General features: G+C 34.3%; 1 long non-coding RNA gene across 1 annotated transcript in view; it reads left to right on the top strand.

Annotated features, from left to right (window-relative positions):
• LOC308058806 overlaps positions 1-24538 on the top strand; it is a 41867-nt gene extending 17329 nt beyond the window's left edge. Inside the window, exon 2 of the long non-coding RNA XR_013925975.1 lies at positions 37-24538. This is a non-coding gene — a long non-coding RNA (uncharacterized lncRNA). The remainder of the gene's footprint in view (positions 1-36) is intronic.
• The last annotated feature ends 1033 nt before the right edge of the window (positions 24539-25571 follow it).

Here is a 25571-nt window from a genome sequence, read left to right as displayed (position 1 = left end):
GTGATCAGGACAAGAAGCAGCTGATTTAACTGGTAGCAAGAAAGATCCAAGACAGACACTAGAAAAACTAAAAATATTAAAATCAAAACCAACCAAAACCTCAGTAGAGTGGATTGCCTGAAAAAGATTTATTATCTCCTGGAGGTCTTGAAGGACAAGTTAGCCAGAAATCAGTCATCAGTGGTAAAATAAAAGACTTTTCAGTTTTGTAATCAGAAATGACGGTTCCAAATCTCTTTCAGCCCTATGTGTCAGGCCCTGAAGGTGCCACTCCGTCAACACAGCTTTCCTGGGTAGCTAGAGGGCTCTGCGTTAGCCCTGGTCACCATCCCCATCCCAGCTCTGCTCCCTTGCTGAGTGCTGCAGGACAGAGCTCTGCTCAGGGAGGACATGGCCTTGCTGGCCTCTTGGCCACCCTCCGCTGCTGGCTCCCTCCTGTGGGACAGCCAGACCTCAGTAGTTAAATTACACCACCACAAAAATGGAGAAATGTTCCTATTGATTTGGAAATGTCATCATTAAATATAACATTTTTTATGCTACTGATCATAAAAAAGGACTTAGTATCTCTCAGGTAGATGGAGATCTCTCAGGTCTCAAACAGTTGTCAGGTTTTTAGTTTCTGAACACCACAGGCTGAAGGTTAAAAGATCTGGAGGTTTACCTTGACTGTCATCAGAAAAAGCTAACAACATAATTGCCAGAAAGCTGTCATTCCCAATTATGCTACTTTTTGAAGGGTCAGAAACCAGTACAAAATTTTCATGAAGATCTTATAAAGATGTTTACTTGGATACAGCATCCATTAACAATGCATGCAGATGAACATATATAAAATAGACTGCCCTTCACTGCTAGCTATTGAAATGAGAATGCGTGTTATTTAGTGTCCAGGGATTCCACCTGACAAAGTCTTATGAATAATTTTACATGTGCATGCAGCCAAACAGGTTTCATTCTCCTACCAGCTATTTGAAAAGAAAACAAACTTCTGGCTAAGGCCTTCGAATATTTTTCACATATAGATAGCCTGTAGTTTTATGTTTGTTCAAAGTCTTTGTATGACTATGAAGCAACTCCTTCATAAACAGGGTACTGCATGTGACATTTTGCATAGCCTATAAATAAGTTAAATAAAAAGGATAAGGTAAGTAACGTAAATGTAAAGTAAATTGATATCATCGATCTGGGCTTCATCTAAAATGTTCAAGGTTGCTAGATGCTGGATGCAAAGTAAATTGAAAAGCTAAATGGGAGTGAATAATCATGACTGCACTATGATCAGTCTTAAGCTGTAAGGCAGCCATGATAAATGTCTCGAGTTTCCACTCTCAGTTCCTTTATTTGCCTGACCATCAAAGATTACATTTAAGAGGATTTTTTCCACTTCAGTTACCTTTCTGCGAAGATTGTTTCAGGTCTTAAAAAAAAAGAGTATTGTGTTCTACCTGCAAGCATTGTCACTTGGCAGTGATAATCATAACCCATCTCTTGAGAAGATTATTAGAATCATCTCCTAAGGGAAAGAAAGAGTGGAAGACCAAGCTCTTGAGGTGCTGAAAATATGCTGGAGCAAATTCTGAAAAATATACTGACTGTTAAGTATAAACCTAGATTGACAGGAGAATAAGACACCTGACACAAAAGTATCAAATTATCAATTTAATTGTAGTATCTTTTTTCTAATTATATTTTGTTTTGGTTTTGTGGATAGGGAAAAATGTCACAGAAGTATTATCTGAGCATGTTCTTCTATATTTACAGTACTTCATTTGTGAAGAAATAAGACATTTTATTTAAAGGGCTGGTAAGAAAATTTACATTTCTTCTGCACTACTGTCATATATTTCCTGAAATTAAATGGGAAATCATACTTCACACAAATGAGAACACATGAAATACCTCTACTGCAGGTTTTGAAGTATTTACTGTCTAATCATATAATATTAATCGTAGGATGTACTGTGCTGAAAAGCATTACCTCTGGCCTGGAATCACCAAAATTGTGAAGAAAAGCAAGCTAATGTATGTTAAAGAAGAATTAGGATTTCTAAATTATAATCTGTTCCACAGTAACTATTTGGATAATTACTCTTTTTTTTTTTTTTTTTTTTTTTTTTTAAATGAATATCAGAATAGTCTCTCTCTCCTTCATTGATTATTTCAAAATAATCTGATTTATAGAATGTTCTTTCTGGTAGTTAAATAGTGCTTCTAAATTGTATTTTACTGCATTGACTACTGAACCATAATTGAAGTTTCCTTTACTATGTTAACTTCATATTTTGTCTTCATTTTGTATGACTTTGATTAGATACAATAAGTAGCATATACCACATAACACAACAGAGACATCTGCTTTCTTACCTAAACATACTTGGAATTCTTTGCTGGAAAGTTATACTCAATAAATTTATAATTAAAGCACTGCACTGCTATTTTGTATTGTTCCCAGAGGGAATTTACTTATAGCCTTGTGCCTTTAGTAATAGAAACTGCTCTGTATTTTCACTGTATGCAGCTGATATGTTTCAGGTGAGAGATTTCTGAACAGGTGTAGTCCCATGCACATAATGACTTCTGAGAAAAAAAAAATCTATTAAAAATAGAAATTTTGTTGCTATTTTTTCTAAAAATTATTTTGCAGTATCATATAAATGTGAAACTATTCATCGGGGGGGGGGGGAGGGGGAGGTGCGGACAGGAAAAAAAACACTATTGTTTATGGTGAAATGTTAAGGAGTAGAGGATAGTTTTCTGTCTTCAGTGTCACCATTGAGTGGCCATGTGCATTTGACCTTCACTTCACCCAGTTCTGGAGAAAGTTTCAGATCTAGTGTTTCAGCACATATTTACTGATAGACCTTTTTTTTGCCAGTTCCCAGTACAATCTGTCTATAATCCTAATAACAGGTATAACATATACAGTTATTATTTAATTAATTCAATTCATTTATTCTCTGTGATCTATGCAATTTGTTTTGTTTCAGTGATTTGAGACAGCATTTTTTTTTAATCATGAGCAACCTATAGGTTGGAACTTGAATAGTGTCAGACTAAGTCCCATGACTGGAATTTGTTTTATTTTTTATTTGAAGATGCAGATCTTCTCTTGAAGTCTGTCCTTTTTTTTTTTAAAGCATTGAAGTTTTGCAGCTATCCTAAAACCTGGGCAGGTTTTTTTTGACTCTTGTTTATACATTTTACTTGGTGTTTGTCCTTTAAGAAAACATAGTAGTTTTGGATGGCAATAAGTTTTACAGTTGGATTGCATTGTTAGTCTCTGCAAGAAATCAGTTTCCAAATCCAAGTATTTGCATTGTGAAATGCTGTATTGTATGGAACTGATTTTTGTCTTGGAAGAAAAAAAAGTCTTAACTTTAATAATTGTTTCTTACTTCAGTCTTACGTGACTTCTGTAGCTTAATGATATTAAAATCTCCATAACCTTACCTTAAAGGAAAGCCATTAAGGGTAAAGGTATCATTTACTTCAAGGCAACATAAGCAATTAAGGTTCAAAAGATATTACACATATCAGATGGCATAGCCTGAAATAGAAATGTGCATATAGAAGTAAAAAAGCCCACATTTAAAGGCGACAGACTGGAAGTGGTCCAGTCCATGGAAATTTTTCCTTTAAAAATATATGATTATTTTTATTATTCATAATTGTTTCCTTTATTTCATTTATGCAAAAATGGAAATTGACTAAGACTGACTCTAATTGTGGCTGCCGCTCAATCATCAGGGAAACAAAACTTTAAAATAAATGCATGACCTCAAGGAATGCAAAGTGAGAACCAAGGGTAGCTACAAGTAGCTTTCTTGCAAAGCTGTCATTGATTGATTGTCTTTCTGTACACCTCTTGGCAAAAATCAATGCTTTCCTTTAAGTAAAGCAGTCTTTGGAGAAAAAGAATACATGTTCTGAATATTTTAAGAGCCCACCCAGCTGATGAGCACCACCACAAATGACAATCTATTGCTAAATTACTGATCCATAAGAGAGTTTTGTGGTTGTGAAACTAAATGTAATTTTACATTACTCTTCCTATTATATGTGTATAGAGTAATATATGTGCATGTGGATATGTGAAGACGTTTTTCATTGTCTTGGAAAGGACTGTCTTTGATTGGTCCATGAAGTTGCTTTACCATCTTGTGAAGAACTGAAATATTTCCTGCTCTGAAGAAGTGTGATGACCTCCCTGCCTAGCACTTGAACACTTGTTTATTCAGTCAGCAGTTTTATGGTTATTGTTTGTTTTCCTTGCATTTTTGCATGGTACATATTTTAATAGAAAGATATTCCTGTGAAACATCAGAAAAAATTTCAAAGGATTATTGATACTTATGCCAAAATATAGTACAGTCATTTGTATGTCAGATTTTCAAAAAGAAAGCAGTAGTTGGAATGCACAGATTGATAAAGTAGCCTGGCCAATCACTGCATGCCATTAAAATTTAAAACAATGGAAACTAGGCAAATAAATAATCTTCATCCTGCCTTTTGGTTATTAAAAAAAAACATTAGCTGGCTGTTGTATCACTGGAAAAATATTTATCCTAGGATTAATATATAACTGAGAAATATATCAACTGGAACTAGAAATAAAGCAAGCACTATGATACGTTGAAGTACTGTCTTATTTCACCTACAACTGTCAATGTAACTGGAGGGGTAGTTGTAGTTTAAGTTAAAGCTAAAACTTTGTTTTCTTCTAGAGAAGTTCTGTTGTTGGGTACACTTGGAGTAACACACTTCCCTTATGTAGGGGACCAAAAATTAGAATTTCTTGTTAGACTGATTAATGTTCTGAGAATTTATCAAAATATATGAACACCTTGCTAGTCAAAATACAAGCAGTCAGTTCTACCATAGGTCATGATTAATAGAATAAAGTCCACCCAACACAAATATTTGCTGTTTTTCTTTGATGTTAATTTTTCATCGTTCCTACATATTTTTGCACCAAGTCATCAGTGTTCCATCTCCTTTGCTGGGAGTATTAAGGGGGTTTCTTCCTAAGCCTTGCATTTTCTCAGGAATATTTTTATGCATTTTGACTCTATACTTATTAATTGATTACACTCTTTTCTTTCTGATTGATTCACAATAATTGTAATGAAAACAAATATCCCCTTATTTTTATGCCACTGTCTATTTTGTATTAGAAGCAAGTACCTAAACTTTTTTTTTCTTTTCTTGTCTTTTTTTTTTTTTTTTTTTTTTTTTTAACAGCTTAGTTCATTTTTGGTTACTTCATATTCTCTCTAGGATTAGATTCTTAAAGTGTTTTAGAACATTTCACAAGGTTTCAAAAATAAAGAGTATGACTCACATTTCCTCTAACAGAGGAGATATAAATTACCTTACCAAATACACTTAAGCATAAGTTCAGTGCTTTGTTGTATAATGACAAAAAATTTAATTGATTTTACAAATCCTAAACTCAGTAAGCATGCCTTTTTCTATATAACACATTTCATTTTCAGAAGTATTACAACATACAACTCTGAATGTTCCTCAACTCCTGAATACTTTCTAGATGAAGAAGACAGTTTTGAAAGTAGTGGTATTACTTTTTGGTGGTGTCTGTACCAAAAACAAGCTAACAGAAAGCTACTTAATTTTTTTTTTCCCCCAATATTTCATACTACGTAGATGATTCATTGTTTTTGTAACTTTTAAAAAATATTTTTCAATAGATGCCAGTTTATTGCTAACACTGGATTAGCAATTACAATAGTGATGACAACATGTTCAAAACTTTGATGCTAGCGAAGTTCTTTTTTCTTTCAATCACTAGATGGTTCCACAAAACAATTGTACTGCGACACCTATATAATTTTGTGAATTTAACCAAATCTGTGATTTAATATGTCTTTTATAACAGTCAGAAAGTCTTTTGACTTGCATTTCAATGACAAAATTGTAAAATAATTAGTTTAATATTAAAAAGTCCCTGTAAGAGACTATAGGTGGCATTTACATGCATAAAGTGCACATTAAATTATATTGCAAAATTATTGCTTTTTAAGTTTATTTTTTCATGTTTAAAGTCTTCCGGAGCATTCAAAAGAGAGTAGCTACCAGTTATCACTGACTGTATGTAATATATATGTAAGTGGGCTTACTATATTGTACTAGGAATATGCATAAATAGCTGCGAGATTTATGTAGACAGTCAAGAGTTAACTTTTTCTATTAATTAATAAAAAACACTGGAAGTTGGAAGTATTTGGAATAAAATTTGGTCTGATATTGACGTAAAATCAGAAAAAGGAGGCTGCATGCTCTCGGGTTTTGGTAGTAAGAAAGAGACAGATACTATAGAGCACAAGACTGACCATCATTTTTTCAGCATGGAATGCTGCTGAACCACTGAAAATATATAGAGGGTGCCTGGGGTATACATTAGAGAAACCTCATGAACAAGATTGGTTTCAGTGTAGCTTTATTACCTTGTTAATAAATAATGATACTCAGCAGATGTAAAATGGGTCTATTCATCTGCATAGAAAAGTGAGAAAATATTCCACTTCTTCCCTATTTAATATTATCTAATTAATCACTTCTTGTTTAACACGTTGGAATTGCCCTGGCTTCTAGGGCTGAGTTTAGAACTGTCTGTCCAGTTGCCTAATTACAGACCCTTAGAATGATTTGAGATGCCATAGTGAAGAACCTATGCAGGCATGGAGACTGTGCCCCCGGGCATACACCAAACCCAAGCCCTTTTGGAAAGGTAGCTGAACATTATGTGGGATACAATACATGATGAATGCACTGAGACTCTGTGAGGGCAGCAGGATTTAGCCCATTCTGTCCAGGGCAGCCCTGTGTTTTACCTGCAAAGGGAGAAAAATAATTGGAAACTGCACAGTAGTTTAAAAAATTCTGCCATATTTTGATCTCAAACATTCAGCTTAATTTTCATTTTGCCCATTTTACATCAACTGGAAGTTAGAGGGATTCTCACAGATAAAAATAACTATGTTTTAGGTGTCTGTATGTGAGCTAGACATATAGTTGAATACATGGAAATCTATTTAGCTCACCCTTTAATAGCTACTTGTGTATGATCAGCTAAACTGTTTTTCCTGTATCCATCAGGCACAATTAATTTGCCCATAGTTAGGTAATTAGTACTCTTTTCCAGGTCCTGCACTCTAATCTGACCTAAAGTTTCTGTTCCAGAAGAAAGGCTCCCATGAGTCCTGTCTTTTAGCTCTTTAGTCCCTCAAAAATTCTCACAAAATTTAGGGCATCTTCAATGCTATTATACATCCCCTTTTGGGGACTTGAATTGCTACACAGGTATCTATTTTGTGCTAGATACTTATGGAAATAACAAAGATGTTGATATTTGGTACAAAAAAATTATCATAAAAGTAATTTTTTATTTGCACAAACATAAGTATTTTCACACAGTTCACTGCCATCATTCTAGATTCTGTAGGTACACAGAGGGATGCCTCAAGAGGGTTATTTTTTTTTTCACATTCCAAGACTGTTTGAGATAGGTGGAAAGATTTGGTTTCTGCTTTTGCTTTGATCTATGTGTTGAGTTTTATGAAGCTGTAAAAAAAAGTCCAATATTTAAAATTGTGAGAGGAATCCTCTCATAAAGATAGTCAGAATTTTTCCTACTTTTTTTTTCTGAGCAATTACTAATTGTAATTAAATAAATGTAATAAAATAAAATCATTGCATTTCTGTAAAAGTTCAAAAACATTTTACTGGATTGTATTTATTAGTTTAACATGTATTATGCAATAGCTAAAACATTTCAGACTGAGTGAAAGAAAGCACTTTGGGATTGTGGGAGTATGACAGGGAAGGGCATGGAGAATTGTCATAAGCTATTATAGGCAATCATAGCTCTTGGAGAAATGGATCAGATTTCACCTCAAAACTATTTAGCTGCCCCTCAACGTCTTTCATATAGGAAGGCTGTTCCACAATGCTACTACTCTGACAGATGGAAAATATCAGTTTCTTGCTTAACTATTCTCATGATCAGTTTATAGCAATTTATACTTTTGCAGACAGTGTTGTTCAATTATTTTCCTCCCCCTTTCTTCTCATGTCAGTTTGACACCAACTGTACTTTGATGTTGCATGCTAGTACTCTTTTTTCATATTGATGTCTCAAAGTTACACACCACTAAGAACATACCTTGGGGTTTCTGCTTCCTTTTTGAATACTACTGAAGTTTTCATAATTCATAGCAAAAATTCTTCTTATTAATCTTTACCTACTTGACTTTGTACTTTTTCTTCCTCAGTTTAATCGTTCTATTACTACCATTCTTAGTGTCATAAAATTTGTATGTGACATTTAGCTCTTCTGAAGTAACAATACCTGCAAGTTTTGCCTCATATCCACCAGTATCATCAATGGTTAATTAAGAAATGCATCTTTGAGAAATGTGATTTGTTTTCTTGTCTTCCCTCCTCCTCTCAGCACAATTTGAAGTTGCCTTCCCATGTACTAGCCCTGAGATAATGGTATTTTTCTAATCTTGCCCTTCCATTCTTGATATATCATGTGGTATTAAAATTCTGATCTAGACAAATTCTAATAATTTTGCTGGTGCAGAAATAAGTGTATCCTATTGTCGTTGAAAGAATGTTTCTGACCTGCATCATAAATTAGAGGGCAATTGTTTTCAGTTGGTTTGGAAGAGACAGTGAAAAAACCCTAAATATAGGAAAACTAATAAGAAAAGATCTTTTTCTTTTTATTCTAGTTGGAGCACATTTCTGTCCAACACTGGTGATGTCTCTCTATGCCAGGAATTTTGAAGATTTTTCAGATACATCATGAATCCAGGGACCCAAAGTAGTCCATTGTAATAGGAAAACAGGTTCGTGAAAAGCAAATATTATAAGCAAGCTGGAAATTGTTTAATAAGTTTCACTATAGCTGTTTAATAAAAATTTACCAAGCGTCTGGAATCCAGCAAATTAATCAGTTAGAGAGTGTTTTAAGTACATAGTTATTAAATTTCTACCCTTTTGTCATTCCATTTAATGACCACGAGACAAATGAATAACTATAATATTAAGCAAAACTAAATATGGTAGTTTGTTGGTAGAATCAGAGAAGAATCATATGTCTACCTTTCTACAAGGTTTAGGTGTAATCACCATGGTTCATCTGAGTCATGATCTTATAAGTATTCCCAAGAAAACAGATGTGAGATCATTTCAAATTATTGACCACCGACCATGCAAAGTAATGAAGCAACCTCATTAAAGCTTGTGTGTATCAAAAGCTATGTCGGCACCAAGATCTGAAACAAAAGCTGTGTTTAAACCAACTTTTTCAATGACTACATCTCCCAAATATTGTCCACATGCTTTAGTTTTTGAATATATTTTTTTTTAATATTTTGAGTGGAGAAATTCAGAGATCTACACAGAAAAACAACAGCTGAGGAGCTGAAAGGACTCCGACCCCACCCCCTGACATGAAAGAAATAATTTCTTTCTTAGTAATCAGATGCCATTTTGCCATTTATGGAAGTCATCCCAAGGAAATGCTTCACTGTTCTGCTAAACTTTGCAACTCACAGCATGGTCTAAGAAGGTTCATGGAGAACAGAAAAGACAGATTCCAGAGAGAATCTGGAAAAATATTTGTGGCTACATCTAAAACACTTTCTTTGAGAAATTCCTTGAAATTTTTGGCACTAAAGAATCAGGGACATTGTTCTGTACATGAACATCAGAAACACTGCAAAAATCCATTCCTCATGAAGCTGTCAGATGCAACATAGATAATGTGAAATATCTGGCAAACAAATCTGTAGTACTGTGGGAGGTAAGCAGCATTTATCAATTCATTTTTCAGTGCCAGCTTTTATATATTTCAGAAATTATGACACTGTCATTCATTGTTCCTTCACAGATGATAATGGAATAATAAATTCAGTCAGTGATGCTAAATAGTTATACAATGGAATCTGCCAAAATCCGGAATTAGCTGAGCTAACATCTGTTAAACTTGAGGTGCAGGATGGATTTCTCAAAATATAAATATATATGGCTCTGAATATGCTTGAAATAAGGATACTTTATATATGCTTCAATATACAGACAAAAGTTTGCACTTAAAATGGAGCCATAGTCACACAATACTCCTTACAGGCTTGTTTAAGCTGCTTAATGATAAATAAGATTTTTAAGCTTCACTCACTGCTATTTTTCTCCTATTTGAGTTATGTTCATTATTTCTTATAAAAACTCATTGAAAACAGGTGATAGTTATGCATTCTGTCAAATAATAAAGCTCCATACCTCTTAACACAAGCCAGTTTTAAAGAAAACTTACAAAATCTCTGCAATGGATGTATCCTGTCCTTTACTGAACTATAACAATCTATATAGACTAAATAAATGTTTAAAAAGTGGGCTTACTTCTCTATGGTTTTGTCACAATGAACCAGGAATTTCATTTGGATTACATTTTCATCTCTGGATGGTGTTTCCTTTATACCAGTAATAAATTGTAACATAACCAGTTAACAGAATTTTTATGCAATAACTTTAGTTTTCTATTATATACAGTGCTTTACACAGCCAGTCATCTTTTCAAAATCTTGTAACATTGACTGGATCTTGGCTTACTTAAGCATCAGCTACAGCAATTACAGGTAAAATGATTGAGTGAAGGAGTTGGTACCTATAGTGACAGCTACCGGTGGTGCTCTTATAACTGCTGAGAACAGAAATAACTCTCATCCCTTGTTAGATGAGGCATCTATAGATAAGACCCTTAGTCCTCCGCAGCACTAACAGTCATGATCCAAACAGTACTCTGCCTTTTCTCAAGTATTGAGGAAACAGATTTCACGTTTTGGCAGTGTTTGATGGACAAACAGAAACTTCCTCCAACTCCTGACTTCTACCAAAGTGTTGCACTGATAGAAGCTGTAAAATGTGTTCTGATTACTGACATTTTTATCTTGAGTATCCCTGATAAGAATAAAATGATGCCACTGGGAATGTGACAAGAGAAATTAGAGTGAATAACATAGATGCAGATTTCTTTACATAGGCACATAAATTAAACTGAAATATTACAGCTGTGCTGATGAAAGTATTCAGGATTCATAGAAGAAAGTAATCCCAAGATTGAAATCTAACATACAGTAAGGTAAGCAAAGTCTGTGGCAAGCACAAGAGCCTGCCAACTATTAGCTAAACAGCTGTAACAGCTATACATTTGGTCTAGGGCACTCCAATAATTTTTTTTTTTTGTTGTTGTTATCTTGACCCCCTCAAGACCTGCATTTGGCTCCAAAAAGGGCTGTTGTGGGTTGACCCTGGTGAGCAGCTCAACCCCACACAACCACTTCCTTACTCCCCTGCAGTGGGATGGGGAAGAGAATTAGAAGGGTAAAAATGAGAAAACTCATGGGTTGAGACAAAGGCAGTTTAATAGGAAAAACAAAAGCTGTATGTGCAAAGCAAAACAAGGAATTCATTCACTGCATCCCATTGGCAGCAGGTGTTCAGCAATCTCCAGGAAACAGGGCTCCATCACACATGAGTTATTGGGAAGAAAAAACACCATAACTGAACATCCTCCCTTCCTTTCCCAGCTTTTGGTGTTGAGCATGACATCATGCGGTGTGGGGTATCCCTTTAGTCAGCTGGAGTCAGCTGCCCTAACTGTGTCCCCTTCCAGCTTCTTGTGCACCCTCAGCCTTCTCATTCACAGGACAGGGTGAGAAACAGCAAAGGCCTTGGCACCGTGTAAGCACTGCTCCACAGTGACTAAAACATCCTGATGTTATCAATACTGGTTTTGGTCACAAATCGATATGAAGAAAATTAACTCTATCCTAGTCAAAAACAGTACAGGGAAAAAAAAATAAATCATGATTGTTATACACTATGACAGCAAATGTGATCCTTTCCATCATCCATAAAAGAATAATTTAAGTTTAAGATTAGGTTCTTAATGTAATAGAGCTAAAAGAGATACATGTTTTCTTTTTATCTGCTCAATGCACTTGAAAACTCATGGATCATACCATTTTGATTCAGAAGACAGAGGAGAACTATACGGTTTGCAAAACAATTTTTGTCTCTCAAGACATGACAACATTTTGGAATTAAATTATGTGACCCATAGACAATATGCTTGGCAAAGTTTATGAAATTATCCTATTTACTCTGATAAAAAGTTCTTACATGCAAGATTATTTTTATTATTCAGACATACACATAACTAGCATTTTTATTGCAGATTTATTGTGCTTCTAACCATCACTATTTATGTCCTAACACCCTTCAACTGTTGTCACAAGGTAAACTTTGATTAGTTCACACTTTAGAAGAGATAAAAAAGAACCCAGTAAAAGAATCCATCTTTCTGAGCAGCTAGATACTCCCCTATAGCTTGAATTATTTTTTATTTTCTGATCCCTGTTAAAACCCTTTTTATATTTTCCTTTAAAATTATACCTTTTACAAGCCCATACTTGAAACTTATGACATTCCATGAGAATAACGTTATAGTTTAACTGTAAAATGAAGAGAAAAACAAGGAAAAAATGACCAACCTACCAACCAAAAAAACCCGCCAAAATCCCAACCAACTTTGACAGCACTTAGGTAGACATGTAAAAAAAAAAGTTGCATTTTCCATTTCAGTGTCACTTGCTTCTTTTCTGCAGTTGTTTCTTTTATTCCGTGAAATATTTTGGATGCTCAATATATGAGTGAAGGTAACCTTATAATGATATTTATGATTACTTAGTTACCTTATTTATTAGTAATTATTCAAATACCAGTACCAGTAACATAGTACAGTTTAGTAAAAGAGCAAAACTGTCAAGTAAAACCAGTAACTGATAGAAAGTATTACAAGTCTATGTTTATTTGACATATTCTGGTTCTATGAGTTTAAAAGATTTTGTAAAACTATTTTTATGAGACTACTTTTTTAGAGTCCGGATGGAAATATTGAAATCCAGTGGAAAGTGGAACATTAATTGATTTTCCTTACTCATTTATAATCCTGAATTTACAAATCACAGAATTCAACTATGATGGGACAACTCACCACCACTTTCCTGTCAGTAGAAAGGAACAAAATCATAATAAATATTCTGATATCCTTGCAGGATTTTGGAAAGACATAAAGTTTCTGTGTACTGGTAGATTTGCATTGACTGTTGCCTTGTTTGGCCAGGACGTGCTAAAGAAAAGCAGCAAGTAACAAGGTCTGTAGTAAGGCTGAAGGTTAAAAGTTTTGAATAAAATTTGGAGGTCTGAAAGGTGTTCCAAATTCTGTGTAGTATATGGGTAAATTCACATTAGGAAATGAAGTTACAAAATCGAGTACCCAGATTTTAAGAAACAGTAGTAAATCAGCTGTAGAGGTCACCTCAGTCCAAAGTTTTCACATTAGAAAAAACGTCTTCCCAGAACCCTGTTGAAAGGAACATTTGCATAGACACAAAACGTGGAAAATGTCAGCCCAAACAAGTATTTTTTTCTATTATTCTATACACACATTTGAGATAATAATATAATATGGCTAAATAAGTGTTTACTCTGTATAATTATAACTGTGAAAGCCTCCTAATCGCTGTAACCAAGTGCACTGCAGAGAAAACAGCAAAAAAACCCACCTTGATAAAGATGTTAAATCTATTTGATTTTATTTATATATGAGAACAATATAAGAATAATGTAATTGTCATGAGGCATCAACTACAGGAATGGTAGTGACAAATGTGGAATGCATTTCACCGGCACTGAAAAAGAATAGATTCTTAACTGGAGTGTTTGGTTTGATTTTAGTTGAGTATACTTTACCAGTCATGAGATTTTTTCATGTGAATATTTTATTAAACTCTAATTCAAAATTATTTTCTCTGTCCTTTCCCTGTAAGAAGCAACTTATATGGAGCTAATCATTAGCCACTGAAAGATACTATGTTTATTCTTACGTTGATGTAAATCTAATTGGGGGGAGAAAGGAAGGGTGGTGGTAGTGGTAGGGGAGGTTCCTGTATGTATTATAGTGCAAAGAGCATAGAGGGCAAGAAGTCATTCAGTGCTGCTTAACTTCTATCCTACTGAAGATATAAGCTTACTTTCACAGGCTTATTCATCTTAGACTTACCTCTATATCTAGGTACGTGTTTTTAACACACTTCTTTTCTTTTTTTAATTCTTCCTCCCCCTGCCCCTTCTTTTTCCTATTACAAGAGTCACAACAATTTTAATAGCTTCACTTTCTTTCTATTTAGATAAGACTCGTGAGATCTTAATTGTGTTGTCAGGGAAAATGACAAACTGAAAAATTTCTTCTTAAAGGTGATATCTCCTGTCATAATGTGTGTAACCAACAATGGCTTGTTCAATGCTTGCTGCACAGTACAACAGAATGACAGCTGGTTGCCACATCAAGGTTATGTGAGTTTTCTTAAAGTAAGTCCTGGTGGAATTTGAGAAATGCCATATAGAATACATGATAGTTGTGTATACACTGCTAAACGTGTCTGCTTAGTTACAAAGTACATACTTATTTTATGGTTTGAAGGTCTGAATTTTATTTTTTAAGTCAAAGATAAGCAGGTAAACATTTCTAGGCTTCTTACATTAGTTGGCATGTCTGCAGATCAACTGCAAAAGAAAAAGTGTTCCTTAAGTCTAAAACCTCTTTAGCCATCTCTTTGTTGTCTGGAGGTAGACTTATTTTTAAGAGCTCAGAGTAGTGTTGCTATAACAACTTGGCTGCACTGAGTACAATTTTATTTCTATGTCTTAATGAATGCAGATTGGCATATAAAAAGGAAAATAAATAGAACAATGGTTTTTTAGGTTCTGAAATAAGATTATACTTTTGGATACAATATGGGTTTTATTTTGCCTGGCCTTTGCAAAGGAAAACATTATTTCCCTTCTTCTGCTCCTTTAGTTTTGCTGAGAAACTAATTCTATAGCAAATCTGCTAACTGTCCTGCTGTCTTTGACATTTGTTGGCATTCATATTATACAGTTTGTTAGCTTTTTGGCTACCAGGTTGTGTGGGTTTTTTTGAGCTCTAGTCATAAAACAATCCTAAAAAAATTGTCCCACAGAATGCCTAAATAACTTTTTATTTGACAAGACAGCCTGTAGGTTTTGCTTCTAGTAATACTCTTCCCAGTTCAATTACAGTTTATATGGTTAGAATATGGACTTAGATTTTGAATATAAATATAATAATTAATGAAAAAACTTTGAGAAATATGTTTTTTCTTCTGGGATAATGCAATAGTTGAACTGAGTAAATAACTTTTAGTGGAAAAATGTTATAAAAGGCCTCAGTAATTTTTATTCTTTGGTATAGTCCAACTGATATGTTCTTCTCTAAATTTTAAGTATTTAAGAGACTTCTACAGATAGAATTAATATGACTTGGACTGACTTTTGACTATCCATCAATTGATCACCTTAATTTTTACTCTTAACAGCTATGTTTAAGAAGTAATTACATGTGTGGTTATGTAATAGAAAATGTGATATCCAAATATGCAGTAAATCTAAAAAGCATCCTACTTGTGCAATTTACTCATAGAAAATAAAATCTGCACACTCTGGAGAATTTTGCAATCACAATGGTGTAGGACTGTCCTTACAACACAAGACTTCCCTTTAAAGGACTGTTTTCAGCTACCTATAAAATTGTATCAGTATTTAATTATTCAGATTATGATTTTCCATGTTCACTATCTCCTTAGGTTATATTTAGTAAAGCACAGGGAAAAGTGGCTGAACTACTTCTAAGAACAAAATGAGGAAACAAATCAGGTGCAAGCAATACATCAAAAGAATCTAGCACTGCCATGGCTTGGGGCAGAGGTAGGAAGCTTTTCAGAGGGATCACCTACCTATCAAGAATGGATCGTTTATTTTGCTGGTGAGAAAAAATAACATTAAGGACTTTTAAATCTGAGCATGTTGCTAGCTTTCTTAAGACTGCTAGCAAGACTAGTTCCAAGCCCAAGCTGTATGATCTAACTGAGATTGTCCCTGAAGTTTCTGTCCCACTACATTGCTGGTACTGCATCAAGACTGCAGAGCACTGCTTCTATGTCCTGTCTGCATTTCGTTTCCAGTATAAGGTGAATAATTGCTCAACTTGCTTATTCGAAGTATAAAAGCCAAATCAAGGTGAGTATGATAATTTTTTGGGGGTAACCACAAGGAGCCTTAATTGAGGATGATAGTGTAGAAAAAATGCACTACTGGAAAATAGTACAATTTGTTTCTCTCCATTGACTAGCTCACCTACTTCCATGCTCCATCGATCAGCCAGGGTACCCCGGCTTCCATTCACTTCTACGTACAGGCATCTCTGCCTTTCAAGGTATCCCAAGTTAAAGCAGCTGCATTGTGCTGGCAAATGTTATCCTAGATTTGCATTGCTTTGTATTGGCAGCTGGAGAAAGGGCTATGAAACTTCAAAACAGGTAAAACAGAGGCCCCTGTTTTTAGGTAACTGCGTTGTTCACTTCACATGAGAGTCAACTTCTGATTAGACAAGTTCAGATATCTGCAGTGTAGATACCTATGTGTGAGCTACATACATAGGTCCTCATTACAGAATGGAGGATCTATTTAGTTACCTGTGCTTAGATGTCTAGTGCAATGTGACAATACCCTACAATGTGCAAGCTTACCTTCAGATGCTACTTGGAAGTGGCTTTGCATTTTGGCAATATACACAATAGGCATAAATTATTGTGGGAAAATTATAGAACATGCATTTTCCTGTAATTTTTAAATTATTAAAATTATCATTATTGAAATTATTAAATTTAAATTATTAAAAATAATCAAGAAAACTCATATATGTGGTCAGGAAGGCGAATAGAATTTAACACATTAAGTTATTTCTTCAGAATTGGGATGTTTTTAATCCAAAAGTTTTGAAATTAAAACCCTAGAACTTCAACTTTTGATATTTTGAGCATTTGACTCCCTTTAAGCCATTCTAAGAGTTTAAAAGGCTACAAAAAGAAAAAAAGGAACTTAACTGTTTCAGTGATTTCAGTGATGCAATAAACGAAGTTAAGAAAAGGTTTTATGGTATCTACCGCAGCTAAATGATGACCAGAAAGACAGTTTATAAAGCTATTTCAACTTACCAATAGCTTGTAAACAAGAAACAAGCAGAGTTGTTAAAGTTGATATATAGAAGTATAATTGAGTGTAACTAGACAAAATGAGAAAGTAAAATTAAGACTGAATGAGGAAACATTTGCTAACACTCAGATCTATTAGACCATGCAACTGCTTCCCAAGGGAAATTAAAGAAAAATAATTGAGTGGTTTAAAACCAAAGTGGACAAAGCAATGCAGGTAAACCTGCAGTAATGGCATTGTAACTCAATATATTAAAATATAAGCAATTTTGTGAGAAAAAAAATAATAATAAGGACCAAGACAGTTAAAGATGTCCTTCACACTGACATCCAGGGAAGTGCTGGTTGAGACACTCCATAATTACTTCCTTAATTCATCACTTTTTTATGACTTTAATTTAGAAATTCCTGATATGAAAGCAAATCATGAAGCAACTGTGAAGCAAATGTATAATTACAGACACCTGTTTATCTCATAAAGGTAAAACTAATATAAAACAGCATACTTAAACTGTAATAATATCTGTAATAAAATCAGATTTCAATGTTTCTAAAATGTAATTAGAAATTTAAATTTTGAATGAAACAGGAGAAGTAATTAACAGAAACCTTAATATTTATGCTAATAAAACAAAGGTGAATTTTGTCTTTCAGAAAAAATATCAGACAAAAATATTGAATTTAATTATTAAAAAAAATACTCTATGCGAACCCACACATTTAGGATTATATTTTTTTGTAGTCCCCTGATAGTAATTGTAACAGAAATTTGTTAAGCAACAAATAGAAGCTAAATATTAGTCAGTGTATCTGTTCACAAAATCTTTCTGTTAATGATAGAAAGCAAATGAATTTTCCTTTTTGTTATCCAGTTTAATATAAACTTTCCCAAATATGGGAACTGGTAATGGTAATACTTCTCAATGTGAGGTTTTTTTGTTTGTATACCTATGTTTTTTGTCTTAACAAGTAGTTACTAAAGTGGTTCTTTTCTGTATGATAAATAAATCTCTGATAATCTTAAATACCAACAATTTTTCAATTTCCAAAGTTGCTGATGAATAAATACTAACAAAAAATATTTCTATTTAATTAAAATATCCCTATTTAAATACAGTGATGAGAAAGTAATGGAAGAACTAAAATACTGTTATTTTTCATGTGTGTTCTAGAATAAAAATATTTCCATATAGAAAGCATTTTAACATGAGCTCTTGTGTGCAACATATGATTGCATACTATTGATGTTTTCGCTTGGAAAGGAGTAAGGATTGTACTCTACTGCAATTAAAAAAAAAAAAAAAAGAAAAAAGTATAAATACAACTGAAAAAAAATGGACAGTGGAACTGTGAAAGTGGGAACTGAAGTTATAGATATTTGACTGGGAAAGACACGAAACTTCTGTTCTGCCATATATGTTGATGGACTGAAGAAATTTATGGGCAGGAGATGTTAAACAAGAAATAAAACTTTAGGATTTATAAAGCCTGAACTTGTACCCAAAAATGGCTTTCAGAAAGGACCATTCTGCATAGGTAATTGCTGACATTTTTTCTCATTCTAGGCAAGAGGTTGAAGCCTACAGAAATATTCAGAAGTCTGCAGTGTAATTTAAATCCAAATTAAAAATCCCTTAAAACAAATCCTGTTTAATTATTCATACCCTGGGAGTTGATGGGAATGTAAATTTCTGCCTGTAATATTATAATTATTTTACAATATTTCTATTGTTTTGGTTCTCACATCAAATATAGGTATATACAAATTCTCAGAAGGTATTTGTTGAAGACAGATATTCCATTCCCAAAGTAAATGTTGTGACAGCTTAATTATTAGATAAAAGTTAAACAGTAGCACCTTTTTTTCCTCTTATAGCTGTGTTTTAAAGGGAAAGAATGAACAATCAATCTAATTTTTTTTTTTTGTATTTATGGAAGCTTTATTTATTTAACCAGTTCAATACGTTTCAGCTTTCCAAACCTGCCTACTTCAGGATTGGAGTAGAAAAGAAAATTCAAGAGATATCTGAGCTCCCTCTTCCCTTTGATGTTTCCTATTGGCTAACTATGGTCATTTTAGACATTTCTTTATGTGACGTACCAGATAATAAAGATTGCACTTTTGAAATGTTTAAAAAGTTCTTCCTTAACCCAGTGTTTACAATTATCGTTATGAGTCAAATGCCATAAATGCAATGCATTTGATATGAATGTAGTCCATGAGTGATACCAGGGTTGTGAGTTCTCAAGACCTGCAGGAAGGGTGGACCTTCATCCCAATCTTCCCATCTCACCCTCTAGGTGAAAGGAAAAGCAGAGAGCTGAATCTAATTCTGTTGAATAGTCTAGGTGTGCCTTGGTGTTTTTTGGTCTTGCTAAGCACCTGGTAGATCAAGACTCCAATTGCTTTTTGAATGTGGGCGAGTAGTGGGTCAACTTTCTAGAAAATAACTGGACTTCTTGCATTGATGTTTAAGGTTCTCTGATCAGGAAGGAAGGGAGCGTTAAGATGGGATGCAGTGCTCTTGAGACTCCAGGAGCAGTGTTTATTAGGATCTACCTGATAATAAAGAAGAATACAAGCTTACTTGTAAATTCCTGCATCACTGAAGGTATCTTAAATGGGAGTTCACATCGCTTGTAGTCTGGCTGTAGGCCATACCTCCAGTGTTCTCTGTGACCCCTTAGTGCATCCCATATGCTGCTTTGCAACATGCAGCCTTCTGCTGAGGTCTCTTGTGAGTATCTTGTAAGGACTGCATGCTTTTGGTTTGGATATCCATGCCTGTCTGAGGTGACACATCTTGATATTTTGAACAGGATTAAATATTTATAATACCAAAGGACACCAGTTGACTGATACTTTGATCATCCAAATCAATTAAAACATTTAAATTTAAAATACAGTGCATTTAAACCAAAGTGTGTGTATATGTAAATTCTGAATATGAAGTAGAATGACTTATAAAACATTCCAGCTTTAAAGCTCCATCAACCTCCTGCTTTCAAGAAAATACATGGCAGTAGTACACTCAGGGTGCAGATACAAACTGCTTTTTTTTGTTGTTGTTCTAAAAACATAACTCCTACCGACAAAGGTTTTTCATTATTATTTTTTCTTTCTACCTGATTAATGAAATAGGTTAAAAAAAGAGTGAAAAAGCCATAAAAGAATATCAATTCCTTCCCCCGTATTTTAATGGTCCTAATAGTCTTTGAAATTCTAAACTGCTTCATGTCTTAGAAACAGAGTTAGATAGGAGAAATCACATAAAAGAAATTATAAGCCACATGAGACAGTGTCAAGCCTCCTCAGTATGCATTCCTGGGCTAAGACAAGCCTCCAGGCATCTGATAAAAGCCAGTGTGCTTTCCATCACACTTTGTAAAACTCACCAAGTAATTAGGAATACTCAAAATTTACAATATAATTGCAACTGAAGGAAAACAGAAGCAAAACTTCGAAAACCAAAAATTTCTGAGTAACGGATGAAAGGTGAAAAAACACCATACAGGTTCTCAATTTAGTTATACAGGAGACTGTCTTTCAGATAACAAAATAGGCAACAAACATGAAACTCCTTGAAAACATTCATAACGAGTAAAGATGAAGCTGAATTAGAAAATACCCATTCCTTTATGAACTTCATTTGAACATGTTTGTCTGAATAGTTCTCAAATGATCTGGCAGTTTGATGCTTGGAGAAGAGAGAATGGAAATGAGAATTTTCCCGCAATATAAGGCGTGGTTTTTTTCTGATGAACATTGTTCTGCATCATGACATTTACTATGGACATCAGTGCCCCAGTTTGAAAAATGGCATCAGATAACAAACACAGTAGTAAATTAAAGAAAACTTAGAGACTACTTCTTGTCAAAGGACTATTGAAGCAATCCTTACACTAGCTTTACTCAGATGCTCAGTACTGGCAGTGGGGCAAACTACCATGCAAAGCAAAGATCTGTCACCAGTAGAAGATGCTGCTGAAACAAGATCATCAGAAAAATCAGGTTATGGTTAGAATATTTGAGGTTTTCCACTCAGAATTCAAGAAAGTTAGCTGGCTTGAGAAAACTGGTACCAGTTTCTAAGATGGAAATGACAATTGAATGTTGTAGAAGAGAATAAACAAACTGGAAAAGGCCTGATAAGAAGTCCTGCACCTGGGATGGAACTCTTGGAAATGTACAGGCTGGGGTATGACCGTGAAAGTGCTCTTCAAAAAGGGACCTGGGGTCCTGGTGAATGTGAATCAACAGTGTGCCAATGTGTTGAGGGCAAACTGCAAGCTAGGCTGTACTAATCAGCAAAAGTGTAGCTGGCATACTGAGGGAAGTGATTATTCAGCATTGGTGAGGCCACATATCAAATATTGTCTATAGTTCTGCTCTCCCAATACCTCCCAATATAAGACAGATGTTGACAAACTGAAGTCCAAACAGAGGTAAATCCAACCAAGATGCTTACAGGGTTTAAACTCTTGCTGTATATGATGAGAGAGGGCCAGAGAACTGGCCTTGCTCTGCTTCAAGAAGGGAAGGCTTAAGGGAGATTGCTTTCTACAACTATTTAACAGGTGTCTGTATATGATACAAATGCCAAGCTCCAGGTGACCCTGGATGCGAAAAGGATGAAGGGCTATAGCTACAGGTCACATTAAGTGAAATTTTGAATGGATGTGAGGGAAAAATGAATTATGTGAGAATGATTAACAATTGGAACAGGCTGCAGAATCTCTTCCCTTGGAGAAACTCAGTGCTTAACCAGACAGGGCCCAAGCAAGCTCTTCTAGTATCTTAAGGTTTGTGTGGAAGGTTGGACTAGATGCCTTTTGGAGTTCCTTTGTGGCATGATTGTATGATTCAAATTAGGAATAGCTTAAACAGAGCTATGGAGGGTTTTTTATTATTATTATTTTTTTTTTTTTTTTCCCAGAAGGAAAAATAGTGAATACTTTAAATAATGACATTTGTGTAAGACCTGATTTGAAGTCAGGAAGTGCTAGATAAAAACAATGTGATACCTGCTGTCAGATGGCCTACACCAAACATCCAGTAGCTTTCCTAAAATTAGAGAAGTCACTTGAAAACTTCCAGACTCTGTTGTGATAAAAATGGTTTCAGTATAGCTTACACTGATTTATACTTAAATTAGAAAAACACAGATTTTCATAAACATATGATTTTGATTATGAAAATAAAAAAGCATTTCATGTGTGAGGAAGTTCAAGGGCTGAGCTCTCAGACTGACTGGCCTTCATTAATTCATTAGCAGACAAATTTAGTTTGCCATTGAAAGTAAACAGAGCTGGTGAATGCAAACCAATCATAGCTCTACTTTCAGTTTTAACGTAAATGCTCTTCATCAGTTCCATTGTTTATGGGAGAGTTTCATGAGCAGAACTTCTCAAATGAAAACTAGGTACATGGCAGAAACTTTAAAGAATGCTTATACACTTTGCAAAGTATGAAATGAGGGCACAATACATGGATTTTATGTCTGAGAATGAGACTATGCTTCATCTTGGCTTCTTTCTGTTGCCTTTAAAATAAGTGTGCATGCATGTGTCTGCATATACACAGAAAGATACAGAAGATTTTTTTTTTGTCAGGTTTTGGGGGGATATTTTTAAGACTATCTGTTCTTTTCAAAAATTTGCTATGATTTGGGAATTGACTACAATTTGTGCTGCTTGTAGAAAACATTTTGTATTATACACTAGGAAATATGCTTTTTTTTCTCAGTATAATTTTCAGAAATAGTGTATGATTTCCTTAAACTATTCATTTGTACAGCACAGAGTCCTCATTCTTCTCTGTATCTTTTCTTTTCAAATACTCTGAAAAGCAAGGCACTGTTGCTTGTGGGAAATCAGGAGATATTTTCATTATCACTGGGGAACTTGTTTGTAAGTTTTCCTTAGACAAAATATTTTCATTTTGCCCTGTGAGGTCCAAATATCAGTGGACATTGTGTTAGAAAAGAACAAACACCACCACCAATAGTGGTATATGGCACTGTACCAGGTAGCGGGTTTTGATTTTCCCTTTTCAGAAAGTCAGTATATATTCTCCTGAACTGCTCTGCTTTGCTCTTCCTTTTATTTCATTATTTCTCAAAGTCATTTACCAAGACAAATCATTGCAACAAAGACATTTCTTTGGCCTACTCCCTGATTATTTGCAGTCTTGAATGGCTGAAACATGACAAAACAGTTCAGCATCAGATAAAATGAACATACTGTGCTGAAATGACACTAGATACAAAATAGGCAGAAAAATAAATGGCTTGTCTTCAGGTCTGTTTTCTGGGGATAAAAACACCACCAACAAAACAAAACACAGAATAAAAAAAATCCCTACACTAAAGCAGATCCTGAGACAGAGAATTATAAAAAGCAAAACACCTTTCTCTTCCTTATTCTTATACTTCAAGATACATAGAAATATCGCTACGAATTTCTTTCACTCACACAATATCTTTATTTCTGGAACTTTACATTTTCTTAAAAGGTGACCTAGTTACAGGGATTTTTTGAAATGCTCTAGTAATTATTTGACATTTTTAAAAAATATTTTTTACACAATTATCTTCCTTAATTACTTTTATAATACATGCAATACATATCTTGATTCTATAAATGTAATATAAATTTATGTTAAATTCAGGTAAGTTACTCTGAAATCTTAACCTTACAATTTTGATTGATATTCAATAAATCTTGCATCGCAATCAAGCATTGTTACACTTTTTTTCCACACCTTTATTAGACTGCAATATTTTCTCATTTATTTTCAAATTTTCTCTAGATATAAGAATTTGGACTTGCCATTTTTCATTTATGGTTTAAGGATAAGATGTCTATCTACTGATGCACTACTTGACAATGCCATTAAACCAGTTCTTTTTCACTACCATTTATTTTTAATTCCCTAAAATATTTTATCTCAGTCATCCAGAACCATTTGGAAACAATCCCAGACAAAAGCCTTAGAAGTCTGTTTATGAAAATGCATTCCACAAAACTCTAAAATTTTGTTTTATAAGCAATCACTACAGAAAATCTTAAGCATCAAAGATTGTTGCAGCACAAACTAGTAGGCTGCAGCAAGGCTTTTACCATCAATCAGATTGAACTATCCATGCTGGATAGCCAGCCTCCAGAGACAAAACCACACAACTACTCCTCCACCTTTCTCCCAGTCCTCAGGGCTATTTAACTACTTAGGGGGAATGAGCTACAGCTGCACATCATCCATGTCAATCAACCCACTGCCGCTAAGGCAAGGCCACAGCTGCATGTTATCAATGCTAATCAACCCACCGGCTTCATCCCTCTACACAAAATGACTTAATTCTTTAAAGCAAGTTTTTTTTAAAAAAAGGGGGGGGGGGGGGAGGGAGGGAGAGGGGGAGTGTAGTTTTCAGTGACAGGGGAAAACTGAAGACCTGGTATTGTTGCAAGTATGTATAAAGATTCTGAATTTATATTTTAATTTCCTGAATATATAACTTTTCCACTGTTACACTCAGTACAATACAGTTGTATGCAAATACCACGTTCAACTGATGTTTTTCTGAACTTTATTTCCTGTATAACTTTTCTTTCATGTTTTCCTAAAATTTCATTTCCTCAGTATAAATCTTTGAATAGGTTTTCTTCATGTTTCAAAAATTTAGCTAGGCTTAGTCAGCTCAGATTCTGTTTTGATTACATCATAAACAACTTATACCATTGAAGCAATTTTAATCCTCGAGGGGAGGAGTGAAGCATAGTTCTCCTATTGTTTAGTAAGTTCTGCCTAGTGACATCCAACATAAATTTCTTTTAATTACCATTTTATATGTAGCATGTATACCACAACTGAAAACAATTCTTAAAAATAAATTGAGATTATATATCAGCTAGACCACTTGTTTAAGAAAAATCTCATTTTAGATTTCTCATACTTTTGTCCTGATTCTTCAACACTGAAAAACAGAACGGCCAATACACTTTCAGCAGATAAAAACATAAATTAACCTGGGTATCCATGGGATTCTTTGACAGGCTATTCAACCTCCTTTTTGTAAAATTATTTTTATTTGTTTACTTATACTAAGTGACATAATGTTTTAAATACTTTCATTTTAACTTTTTTCAAAGACACTGTCTATGTCTGCCGTGACAGAGGAAGCCACAACAGTAACACCTAGCCTCCTAGCCACATTGTAAAGGTCCACAGGTAGGTATTTAAATGTGAGTATCTTAATCTGTGAGCTGGGTACTACATGGATGTTTATGTGTCTGCTACCAACAGGAATGTAAGATGCCAAGATTCCTATAGTCAGTTACTCAGTTATATAGTTAGATTATCAGTTACTAAAGAGCTGAACCAGTTATCCAGCTGTATAGCTAGTGGAG

This window comes from Falco punctatus, assembly GCF_963210335.1.
Source record: "Falco punctatus genome assembly, chromosome: 2".
Taxonomy (NCBI): Eukaryota; Metazoa; Chordata; class Aves; order Falconiformes; family Falconidae; genus Falco; species Falco punctatus.
This window is presented reverse-complemented; position numbering and strand designations above follow the sequence as displayed.